Source organism: Adiantum capillus-veneris, chromosome 25 (assembly GCF_014529385.1).
Source record: "Adiantum capillus-veneris isolate H3 chromosome 25, ASM1452938v2, whole genome shotgun sequence".
In the NCBI taxonomy this organism is placed as follows: Eukaryota; Viridiplantae; Streptophyta; class Polypodiopsida; order Polypodiales; family Pteridaceae; genus Adiantum; species Adiantum capillus-veneris.
In genome coordinates, this window is record NC_140955.1 from 38905875 (window position 1) to 38918225 (window position 12351).

Consider the following 12351-nt stretch of genomic DNA (forward strand, 5'->3'; position numbering starts at 1 on the left):
TGTTCTTTTCAATGTTTGTTTATGTTTGTTTACTATGTCAAATGTGCTTTGTAGCAAGATCTTCCTGGAGGATTCAATACCCTAAGCAAACTCGATTTTGCTACACACGAGAGGAGTTGCATGAGGAGTATGGCTTAAGCTTGGAGGGCAAGCTCTACTAGCACCTCAGTGAGGTTGATGTCACAGATTAGGATTGGTTGTCGGTCTTCATGAAGAAAAGGGAGAAGGGCTCTAAAATCTTTCTGCATATGATGCGACTTGAGTTTGTAGACGAATGCAGGTTATTGTTTCACAAAGTCTACCAAAGCATGCTAGACAACAAAGAGATCACACACAAGTTTGCAACGTTCTTTGTGTACGAGCGATGCCCAGCTGCTCGGAAAGATCGTGCAGGTCGAAAGGTTGCATGGGCTGCTTTTGGTGAGCAGGTTTTGGACCATTGCAAGAAGCTTCCGGGTGGCATTGACAAGAAAGTAAAGATTTGGTGGAGAATAATGAGGGGACATCACTTCAGCCCCTTCCTCTTGACAATGTCGGGGCAAGTCATAAAAGTGGGCAAAATGCTCTCTTATCTGGCAGCACTTCTCTAGTTAGTGCCTCCTTTATAAGCCAGCAAGTAAATGCACAGGTGGAGCAGATTCTGGATGCAAAAAGGGATGCATTAAAGGTTTTGAACACAACATTGGATAATGTGAGAGTAGAGCTACAAGACAGGAACCAAAATATGTGGAAGATACAAGGGACATCTTCAGTCGTGGCAGTGCTTCAGGGGCAATTGCAAGAGCTCCAGATATTGCGGTCCAGCATGAAGGGAGTTGTCGATACTGACCCTGATTTTTTGGTGATTGAAGGCAAGATGGCTGCTCTAACTAGTGCACTCACAACTCTTGGGGCTGATGCAAGCATCTCGAACATAAGAGATGAGGTGGATCGTCTCCAGGTATGTGTCGACCAAGTCAAGGCAGGATTTTTGTTTATGTGGTAATGCCCTAGGTACTTGACATGGTACTCTCTTCTATTTAGGTGGTTTTGTTTGCCATGCCAGTTATTTCTATTTATGTGGTAATGCCCTAGGTACTTGACATGGTACTCTTTTCTATTTAGATGGTTGTTTTTGTCATGCCAGTTATTTCTGTTATGGTGCTAAGTGCCCAACATACCTGACATGGTAGTTTTTTCTATTGTGGGATTCTATCATGGTAATAGTGCCCAAGGTACTTGGCATGGTAGTTTCTTTTTACATTCTTTTTGTTACGGTGACATTGACCAAGTACTTTTCCATGGTGGTTTTTTTTGCTATGAGTATTTGTTTTTTCCATGGAAGTTTGTCTATTATTGTGGTACTTGTCATGGTAGTTTTTTCTACCATGACAAGTGCAGGGGTCATGGCTATTTTTCCAGGTATCATGTAATGGCCAAAATTCCTGTCATGGTACTTCGTTTGATCATGGTGGTGTTTTTTTCATGGCAGTATTTCCTGCTATGGTACTTTTCTTTTGCTATTGTTGTAGTGCTCAAGGTACTTTTCTACTATCCATGGTATATGTCATTACCTTAGAGGTTTTTTGGAAAGCCATCTCTATTATGGTGGCAGTGCTCAAGGTACTTTTTCATGGTTTTTTTTGCTATGGTTGATTGTTTCTTTAAGGAAGTTTGTTGCTATTGTGGTTGTGCCCAAGGTACTTGTAAAGGTAGTTTTTCCTATTAAGGTGGTTGTACGGTCATTTCTTATTAGTGTGTAGTGTCCAAGAAACTTGTCATTGTAATTTGTTTTTGGTCATGGTGGCTTTTTTATCATGATAGTCTTTCCTGTTATGGTAGTAGCTTTTGCCTTGATGTTTTTAATGGAATGGCAGTTTTCTATTATGGTGGTAGTGTCCAAGGTACTTTTCTCCTTGCCATGGTATTTTTAATTGCCTTGGCGGTTTTTTGGAGTGTCCAAAGTACTTTTTTATGGTAGTTTTTTCTGTCAAAGGTACTTGTCATGGTACTTTGTGTTGTAATGGTGGTTCTCATATCTAATCCCTGTGGGCCTTTTGTTCTTCATTTGTCATGCATAAAGAAGTGACTGACTTGGAAGCATCGGCGAGTATGTGTGTGCAACAGATCAACTTTTGTGAGAGCATGTTGGAGCAGGTGAAGGCTGGTGACACAATGTTACTGCTTTCGACAGGCTGGCCAGCACTTGAGCCACTTGCAGGCTACATTCTCTATTCCAGGACTATGTGTTGCATGTGGTCTTGCATTCATGGCTTCCCATGTGGTTTGTGTATACACGCTAGCATGTGGTCATGCATACCATGCTCTGTGTTTTGCTGCCTGGCTTGGATCAGAGAGGTATGTGCGGACGCCTCTTGCAAGAGTAGTATTCCAGATTCACTTAAATCAATGCTCTTGCATAGAGGTTGGTTACCGTTGCTTCCAATATCATATAAATCCAAGAATAGTTCAGGTTGCCTTGAAGTATCTGCTAATTGCACAAGCCTGAACTTCACTGATGTGCTTGTTGCAAGTTCTTGCCATATTCCTTGTGTGGCGCCGAAACAGGATGACATGCCAAAGGTTGTGCTACAAGCTACTCCTAAAGCCCATAGTGTGTACTCCAGTGAGGGCACTCCAGCTGTGAAGGTAGACCCCCCTGCAAGCACAGCAGCAGTTGAGCCACAACCAAGCGAAAGCAGTCCAAAGGAAGATGCAACGGTTGACGATGCGTAGGCAATAGCGCAAGAGGGAGTGGATGCAGTGCAGCGCATGGTAGCTGGTGATGAGAATCCAGATTCTCCCATCTTTCTGAGTGACATGGTGAAGGTGTCAAAGAAGCGCAAGAAAAACAGTGATGGTAAGTGGTAATGGTATTGGACTTGTCAACTTCTATGCAATGTCTGCATGGGGCTGATGTGTTGTTTTATGACATAGGTGGATCTTCCAAAAAGAATAGACCTTTGGAGTCCACACGTTCAAAACACCATGCTCATCATGCAGATGGAGATATGGGAGAGAGGGAAGCACCCAGATCACCTCCTGCCGTGAAGAAGACTCCCAGAAAGAGTACTCCCCTCCACAATCCTTCTAGTGTTTCCCACCCCCCCAAGCCTCGAGTTTGCAAGAAATTGTGACTCTTCAATTGTAATACAAGAATCTGTGATTCTTGATTTTGAATGCAAAAGAAACTTTTTTGTCGGCCTCTATGTTTTTGTCGCTTTTATGTTTCATAAGCACAATGTCTATGTTTTTGTCGGCCTCTATGTTTTTGTCGCTTTTATGTCAAATATTGCCTCGTGTTTGTTTTTCAATGTTGAATGCTTTCTTTTACAGAGTGTCCAAAGGAAAATGGGACCCTAAAGCTGCCCGTAGAGGAAATCATCATCATCAGAGATCCCCCAAAGTACATTCCCCCAGTTATCTCCTCCTTGCCATATGATGATCCAACCCGATCAGCCCTCATATTACATCTTAATGGTGTACTTTGTCTTACATGTACACCTAATAAGCATGACCCTTCGTCTGTCCCCGATATTGAAGCTACATCATTTGTCAAGCATGAGGAGGCAGATGACAGGTACCTGTTTGTTCCAAAAGATGCACAGGATTTTATTGCATGGGCTGTGACATGGGCAAATGTCTACATATGGAGCAGTGCAATGCTCAGCAGAGTGGGCTCAAGAATTCGAAGATGTTTTCCCCAGGTTCACAGTTATATTAGTGGATGGGCTGGACAACAGTTATGTGATGTGGGTAGTTACTGTTTTGGTGGTGGAAGGCCAGCATTTTTCAAGGTATTGCAGAACTTTTTGGCGAAGCTACAGCGGTATGATACCAGCAATGTCCTTTTAATTGACAACAGTTCCTATAAATGTCATTATAATCCCTGTGGTACTTACATCATAGTGCCTGGTATTGAGCACCGCTCCAGCCAATACTTGTCAAAAGATCTAAAGGCCTAGCTAGAAGGGTGGCAGCATGCTACAGATCGTCGTGCCTTGGCGGACACATTCAGCAAACCAAAACCTACTGATGACGACAAGTATGTATTCACAGCAATTGCAAAAGGGTTTCAAAAGACATCGTATGATGCGTACTTATGTGGGCCACAGCTCATGCCCATAGAGTGCAAGCGACGATGACGTACCTTGATTTTTTTAGGATGACAGATCCTCTATGTACCTTTTGTAACTAAACTAAACCACTGCCAGAACCTTGTATATTTATATGCTACTTTCCATGTGGAAACCAATTTTTTGGCTTCATTTTGATTGTCATTATAACTGATGTAATGACTTGATGTCAAATTGTTGAAGATGTAATATATTCCAACTGGTTGGATGCGTTGTCTTTGTGTCCCAGCATTGAAGTGTTATTTTTCTGATTCAAGTAGTTTAAGACTCTTTAAGTGTCCAAGCATTGAAGTGTTATTTTTCTGATTCTGTTATTGTTTCCCAATTTAAAACAGTTACAATGTAAGGTACTTTGGGTTGGCATACCAAAACTTGTTGTGTACAGAAACCACCCAGGGACTACCTATAAGGTACTTTGGACTGGCATACAACAACTTTTACAAGTCCTTGTTTCCTACATAGTTTAATACAGTTTCCACCTGTGAACTACTTGTAAGGTACTTTTGGTTGTCATACCTGTAAAGAACCTATAAGGTACTTTAGGCTGGCATACAACTTTTACAAGTCCTTGTTTCCTACATAGTTTAAGATAGTTTCCACCTGTGAACTACCTGTAAGGTACTTTTGGTTGTCAGACATGTAAAGAACCTATAAGGTACTTTGGGCTGGCATACAACTTTTACAAGTCCTTGTTTCCTACATAGTTTAAGATAGTTTCCACCTGTGAACTACGTGTAAGGTACTTTTGGTTTTCAGACATGTAAAGAACCTATAAGGTACTTTGGGCTGGCATACAACAACTTTACAAGTCCTTGTTTCCTACATAGTTTAATACAGTTTCCACCTGTGAACTACCTGTAAGGTACTTTTGGTTGTCAAACCTGTAAAGAACCTATAATGTACTTTGGGATGGCATACAAAAGGTTTTACAAGTGCTTGTTACTTACATATCTTAACATACAGAAATAACTTGAGGACTACCTTGGGGCCGGTAGATAAACTTTTAGAAGTGCTTGTGAACTACCTGTAAGGTACTTTAGGCTGACAGACAAGTACTTTGTGTTCCAGAATTGAAATGCTATTTTTGTTACTCAAGTAGACAAAAGAGTTTACAAGTACTTGTTTGGACTGGCCTGCAAGAGGTTTTGACTCCTACGATAGGCTCCTACAAAAACCACCTGTGGAATAGTTGCATGGTACTTTGAAGCTAATTACTGGTACTTCTACAAGTTACTTGGGCAACAACCTATATCACTATTGGCATACTGTTATACACATTTTCATATACTTCTGCAGTGAGTTTGAACTTATGTGGCTCTCCTTCTAAGGGTTCCAAGGGTATCTTAATCTATCTAACCAAGTGTGATGCAAGAAGCACTTTTGGTTGACTAGCAGGCATGTAATAGATATGCTCGGCACCTTCCACTAGCTCGTAATAGTACCCCTCAACCAAATAGCTCCCTGCAGAAAGTATGTTTCCCGAGGAATCACTCAAGGCTCTTGCTGTTTTGTATTTCTCCTGTGAGCACCTCAAAAGGTAGAAGTCAGCTCCATCTTCATTGGCATTGGTGGCAAAGGCATCACCGATGCATAGAGCATCACTAATTGCGTCATGGTGCCCACCATACATCGGCAGATCTGATCCTTCGTCATCGCTAAAATATTCACTTTCTGCATTGTCACCATCCAATGCCTCAAGGGTTAGATACTCCCAGTACTCAACATGTGTGTTGTTCAAGCATCGCCTCCAACGCTAGGACATACAAAATTCACAAAAACAAGGGATAAGTCTGGAACGGAGTGCACACTTGTCGCTCTTGGAGTATCCATTGACACAATGTATTGATCGTGAGCCTTCAACTCGCTTGCAATTCCACTTCTTCTCCCTTGGCACCTCAGTTGCTTGGACCTCCCAAAAAATCCTATTCACCCCTGTGTGACCACTTTCATCATTAAATTTATGCTTCAAGAAGCCAACAACATCCTTGGCACACTTCATGTGCCATGCATCAGCCTTTAACTGCTCATGTGTTAAAGCCCTCTTAACAACTGCCCCTGCCCCATCATGCTCCCCTTTGCCGTGGCCCGCCGAGGCAAAGAAACTCCACAGCATTTCAATGCTAGTCAAACCATAATACCTAAAACAATGACCCACCTTCAATGCTGGGCAGAAACAAATTTCTGGAAACTTTTCATCAGAGGTGGAATAAAACCTGGCGTACCTTGACACGAAGAAGAACGGTCTAGATGACTTGAATTGAGCAGCACATCCATCTGACCACACCCAGTGCCGCTTCAAGAAGTTGAATCCCTGATTTTGAATCCAAACACTATGCAATTGCAAGCAATGTTTCACAAAAAGCGTGTCATGATCTTTGTCATCAGAAATGTAAAAATGTGTATATTTTAACACCTAGTCTTTCTCGTCTCGAATGTATGTAATGTGCACCAAGATGGTGACTTGTGAAGAGTACCAATGCATTGACTGGATTTCATTTTGCTCCTTAAATGAGTAATTTTCCGCAAAGTCAATAACAGAGACCACTACATCTCTAGGAAACCTATGAATGCAATCTTTGAACTGCTAAGATTGCCACCAGGCAATAAAATTGTGTCGGATGTAAGTGGTCAGATGCTTTTTAAGAAAATTTGTGAAATCCTTGCATCCCATTTCCTTCACCAGAAGATCCTTGCGCTTCTTGCCTTGAGAATGGGTTGAGGCAATGTCTTCAAACACCTTAACAGAAATTTGGGCTGCACTTTCAAGTGTTTCGTTTGGACAAAGCAATAATCTCTTCGACCCACATTGAGGACATTCTCCCTTCAAGCAAGTCAACTTATGAAATGCGGAGTCCATTGGTTTTTCACATAACACACTTTCAGTCAATGTGCTTACACTGGTGTATGTGTACGTAGCAGCTTCACACTTACTTGGAGCCTCTTTTGGCAAGCATATAGCACACATGCAACCACACCCATTGCCGTGCATGCCTATCTTACTGTGTCTCATGTGGTTGAATGCTTCCTTGAGATATATCATATGAATATGAGCAATACAGCAGCACGTGTAACGGTCCTTCAACTTACGAACAAACCAAGGTTTCAATCCCTCAAAACACCTGAGTGAGATCTTGATGTGTGGATATTGCATTTGGAAACTCATGTAAAGCTCACCCTGTGCAAGAAAAAATAAAACCCATCAGAGGCTCAGACTTTTTTCAAAGTAAAAGCTTTGTGAGGTATTCAATGATTTTTTCTACCTCCAAAGTACCTAGAGCACCTCTTTACTATCATGGTACTTCCATGACTACCTTTGAAATGAACTCTATGGTACTTTCAAGACTACCGTTGTGAGGTATTTTAGACTCTTTCAGAGATCCAGAGTACCTAAAGATCCTCTTTACTATCATGGTACTTCCATGACTACCTTTGAAAGGAACTCTATGAGCTTTTTCTACCTCCAAAGTACCTAGAGAACCCATTTAAACTCACATGGTACTTTCAAGACTACCTTTGCGAGATATTCTAGACTCTTTCAAAGATACAGAGTACCTAAAGAGCCTTTATACTATCATGGTACTTCCATGACTATTGTTGAAAGGAACTATGTGACTTTTCTCTGCCTCCAAAGTTCCTAGAGAACCTCTTCACTCTCATGGTAAATAACTACCTTTGAAAGGTCCAGAGTACCTAAAGAGCCTCTTTCAAGACTCTTTCAAAGGTCCAGAGTACCTAAAGAGCCTCTTTACTGTCATGGTACTTCCATGACTACCTTTGAAAGGAACTCTATGAACTTTTTCTACCTCCAAAGTACCTAGAGGACCCATTTAGACTCGCATGGTACTTTCATGACTACCTTTGAGAGGTATTCTAGACTCTTTCAAAGATCCAGAGTACCTAAAGAGCCTTTTAGACTATCATGGTACTTCCATGACTAAAGGAACTCTATGACTTTTCTCTACATCCAAAGTTCATACCTATGAAACTTTAGGAGCATACCTGTGAATCATCAAGCACATGTATTGGATGCTTTATGTAAGATTTTCTGCCCAATCGTTTTCGACACACATATTTTTTGTTTGGCGACACTCTTGTCTCTATCTGCCAAAAGGAAAAAACAAGGTCTTTTGTCGCTTGTGTGATGGTGGAACTTTGAGGTACTTGACGACTACATAATTGCAAAGGAAATGCGCCAACCTCAGCCTGTTTTAACCTTGCATTGGCTGCTACAAAGTTTCGCCGATGCAATCCATTAAATTTGGCCATCTTGGAGTTGCTAATAGACCTTGATGGATCTCCTTCACTATTCACAAAAATTATGCAAACAGCTCTTTTAATCTTCAGCTCCTCTTCAGACATGGATGCTTTGACTTTAGTAATTGTGCCTCGAATATTGGATAGTATTGACTTCTCAGATGCATGATGCAAACGTCTAAAAGCTGGCAGTCCTAGAAGACATTGAAAGGCGGTTTTCTTAGCATCACAAGTCATGCCTTTTGTTGCTTCCTGCCAGCATTTTGAGACTTTCATGCAAACCTGATTAACATCTTCTGTTGACCTTGAACCTGATGCATCACTTTCTCGTTGTCTCCTACGGCTCTCTCTTTTCATCATAGACCAATATTCTCGCATCCGATGGTTACCTTCATGGCGAATTGTGACTGAGTCATCCCTGTGGTAATTGTGAGTCATGTCATCATGAAGTGGATTGTATTGTGCATGCTACTGAAAGTATTCAAATCCCTGCAATGTACTTGGAGGTGGCTCGTTTTGCACAATTCTCTCTTCAAAACATCCGACACCACAAGCAATGGCCGGCCATCCAACATAGAAATTGTGTGGAGGTTGTTGCTGGTGCGGAACGTGCTCTCCCAAGCTGCTGAAATCGACATTCCACAAAAGGTGACAATCGATTGGAGGTTGTTGCTCAGACACATCCTGTTGGCCAATCTCCTGCTGCAACATCTCCATCCCGATCTCCTGGACCTTTAGTCTCCACACCTTATGACAATTCTCCACAAGTTCCTGCTGCAATTTTCCTTCTTCTTAAGAGAGAGAGAGAGAGAGAGAGAGAGAGAGAGAGAGAGAGAGAGAGAGTTCATAGACTACTGAAATGGTAGGTAGAGAGTCTTGCATTCGACTAAATCAAGAACGTTAAAGTTGTTGGCACAATGCCTTTAGAAATATTAAATATTTATCTTTTGGCTTTTGAAAATTGCCAACAAAACACCATCCAATAATGCCTCACAAGAGGTGTCAAGGACACTACTTTTTGCACCACCAACCCATGCTTTCACCAAGTTAGCAATATTATGCACAACCATATTATATCTCCCGTTTGATGCATATTCGATGTAGCATGTGTTAGCCGTTGCTCCCCTTCCTAATTTGGTGCACGTCCTTGTGTGCCAGTGAACCAAAACACAGTGACATGGTAGAAAGCAAGTCCATGGAAGAAATGTTGAGCTACAAAACATAAGAACAAGTAATGAGCATCAAAGGCCAACAAGGATACAAAACATGAAGTACAATGAACAACAATGCAAAGTGAATTTTTAGCTTCTAAAAGATGGGTGAATCATAGTCAAAAACTAGGCAACATAAAGCAAAAAAACACTCAACTATCATGAATATTAAACCACTTGAGATTTTAGTTGTATGCATGAGACACAAGCAATCCTAGGCTAATGCAAGTTCATAAACCTACTAGCGTAAAAACTATGTGACCAATCTTAATAAATCATTCAAGTGTATCATGTCTACGGGCTATTAAAAAGCTCCTAATCTATTAGTACATTGTCATAGCATGCTGAAGCTCAAGGAAGTTTTTTTTGTCATTCATTGAAAAAAAGTAAAACACAATACAAGGCTACCACCCCAAGGCAAGTCTAAGTGCGACTCTCAGCTCCTTGAACCCTCAAGAAGGTGTTCCAAAAGCATACTAGCCTACCAAGGTGACGGCTAACCCCTATCAGCCCAAGGCACTGGTTTAGGGCCTTGACCAAGCGAGCCAAGGTAATTCCTCTTGTCTGCCAAGTGCCGATAAGGCGCTAGGCCTCACATATATTGTAAGATTTTGATTTTCATGTGTCTAGTAGCATTTTTGCTACTTTTTCTTGACACTTTTTTTGCTTCATTGTTTCATTTTTTTTCACTTTTTTATTGCTTCCATTATGAGATGCTTATGGAAATTGGACTAAAGGACTAAAGCCTAATCATAGCTCTAGGTCATGTTAAAAATGAATGGAGTATCAAGACTATCACTAAGAGTCTAGGACTGATGAGAAATGAACCTACATTAACCTAAGATCAAGGAGAACTACCTATGATTAAGCACACATAAAACCTAATTTTTTGATGAGTTAATATTCACAAAGCAAAGTGTTGAAACTTTAGTATGCCTATCTTTCGAACATGAAAGAACCATAGCTTAGAAGCAAAAATTACTTAAGCCAAGCATAGAGAATGAAGAGATAAAAAGAGAAAAATCATGGAAAGATTACACCTATTCATGCTCTTTTGAGCATCCTTGAGCAACCCCTTTGTGTAGAGAAGTCTCTTGATCTTTTTATTTGCAAAAGAAGCTTTTTGAAGCTCAATGGAAACACAAGCTACAAAAGCCGATTATTGAAAACCAAAAACCACAAAAACATTAATGAAAACCTAAAGCTAGGGTCTTGCATACCCAAATTTTCCAAAGGGAAAAAACCCAAGGGGAAAAAATGCATTTGGTCATGCACACGATGCTCTTTGATAGCAAATTTATGCATACATATCAACCATGAGAGATAAAATGAGCTTCTACATAAGACAATTTTGCAATTTTTACCATCTCTCATGCATGATTCAAAATTTGATTAGTTTCTAGCTCACTTGAAGTATGGAATTTAAAACAATCCAAGAGCTAAAATAATGCAACTTTGATGAAATGAAGTGGCTCTTGATAGCCAAATTTTACAATTTAAAGCTTTTCAAAAAGTTGGCTATCAACTTTTAATGGAATGAAAATGAATGGCTCTCAAATAGCCAAATTTTATACTTGAAAGCTCTTAAAACGCTAGCTTGAATGAAAACATTTTCACTTTAGATCAAGCTATGAGCTAGTATGTATACAATTTTTTAATCCAAAGAATTAAATGGCTCTAAGTAGCCAAATGTTTCAATAATGATGACCCCTTCTTGGATCAATGAAATCACAGCCTTTCCCATAACCATGAAAGCATTTATCAATCAATACAAGACTAAAAGCATGCTCAATCACAAGCCCAAAATTTTACTATCCCATGGTCATTCACGGAATCTCAACTTTAGTGCTATGCAAGGATTTTTCATTTAGAGCAAGCACTAAAATGCACAGTCAATGTCAAGCCCAGATTTTAGGACATAGAATGTCTCGATCAAGCATTATTGCATGTGCAATGTAGCTCTCAAAAGATGCCCAAACATATCATTAAGAGTTTTTCCAGTTTAGTGCAAAGAGAATCTTTCAATTAGACAAAGCACTAGATTATGCATAAGTCAAAAGAATTTATTCATTTATGCATGAAAATGATCATGATCACATAATCATAGCACATACTTAATGCCTGCATGCTTGCTCTTACATAGCAAATATGACATACATATCAGAGAAACGAGTATGAATGCCATTTGCAGCGGGGTCAAGACCACGTGAGATAGGGTTTTAAGTGGCTGCCCAAGGTCTCTCATCGCTTGGTTCTCACTTTTTCTAATGAACACCATTTTTGTAGCAGGGTCAAGACTAGGCGAATAGGGGGTTGAGTGGCTGCCCAACGTCTCTCATCGCTTGGTTCTGACCTCTTTTGATGTGCCTTTTGGCTATCAAATAGGCTCAAGTTCAGTGTTTTGCGCATGGTTTTCTCATTCAAATCAAGCACTAAAATATAACAAGCAATGCCAAGCCCCAAAGCTAGTGCACATTCTTGACCAAGGATCAATTTACTTCAATGTACCTCAAGATGAAGCTTACATGTAGCTAATACATAACATCGCAAAGGAAAATCTTAGGGTAAACTTTTGTTTTCCCAGATCTTTAGAGTAAATCAAAATGGATGTTTGTGTCACAAAATAGCCCCATAATCAATGTACAAAAGCAGGTACTCAAAATGAGCATAATAGTTGCCTTGGACAAGCAAAATCCCCATAATCCATGCATAAATTTATCCATGGGTATAACAAGCTCTCATGTAGCTCATTTAGCAGACAAGTTATTCAG

At 40.4% G+C, this 12351-nt stretch overlaps 1 pseudogene; it reads left to right on the top strand.

The window, feature by feature from the left end:
• Positions 1-856: 856 nt before the first annotated feature.
• On the top strand, positions 857-3030 carry LOC147424747 (uncharacterized; annotated as a pseudogene).
• Positions 3031-12351: the final 9321 nt, after the last annotated feature.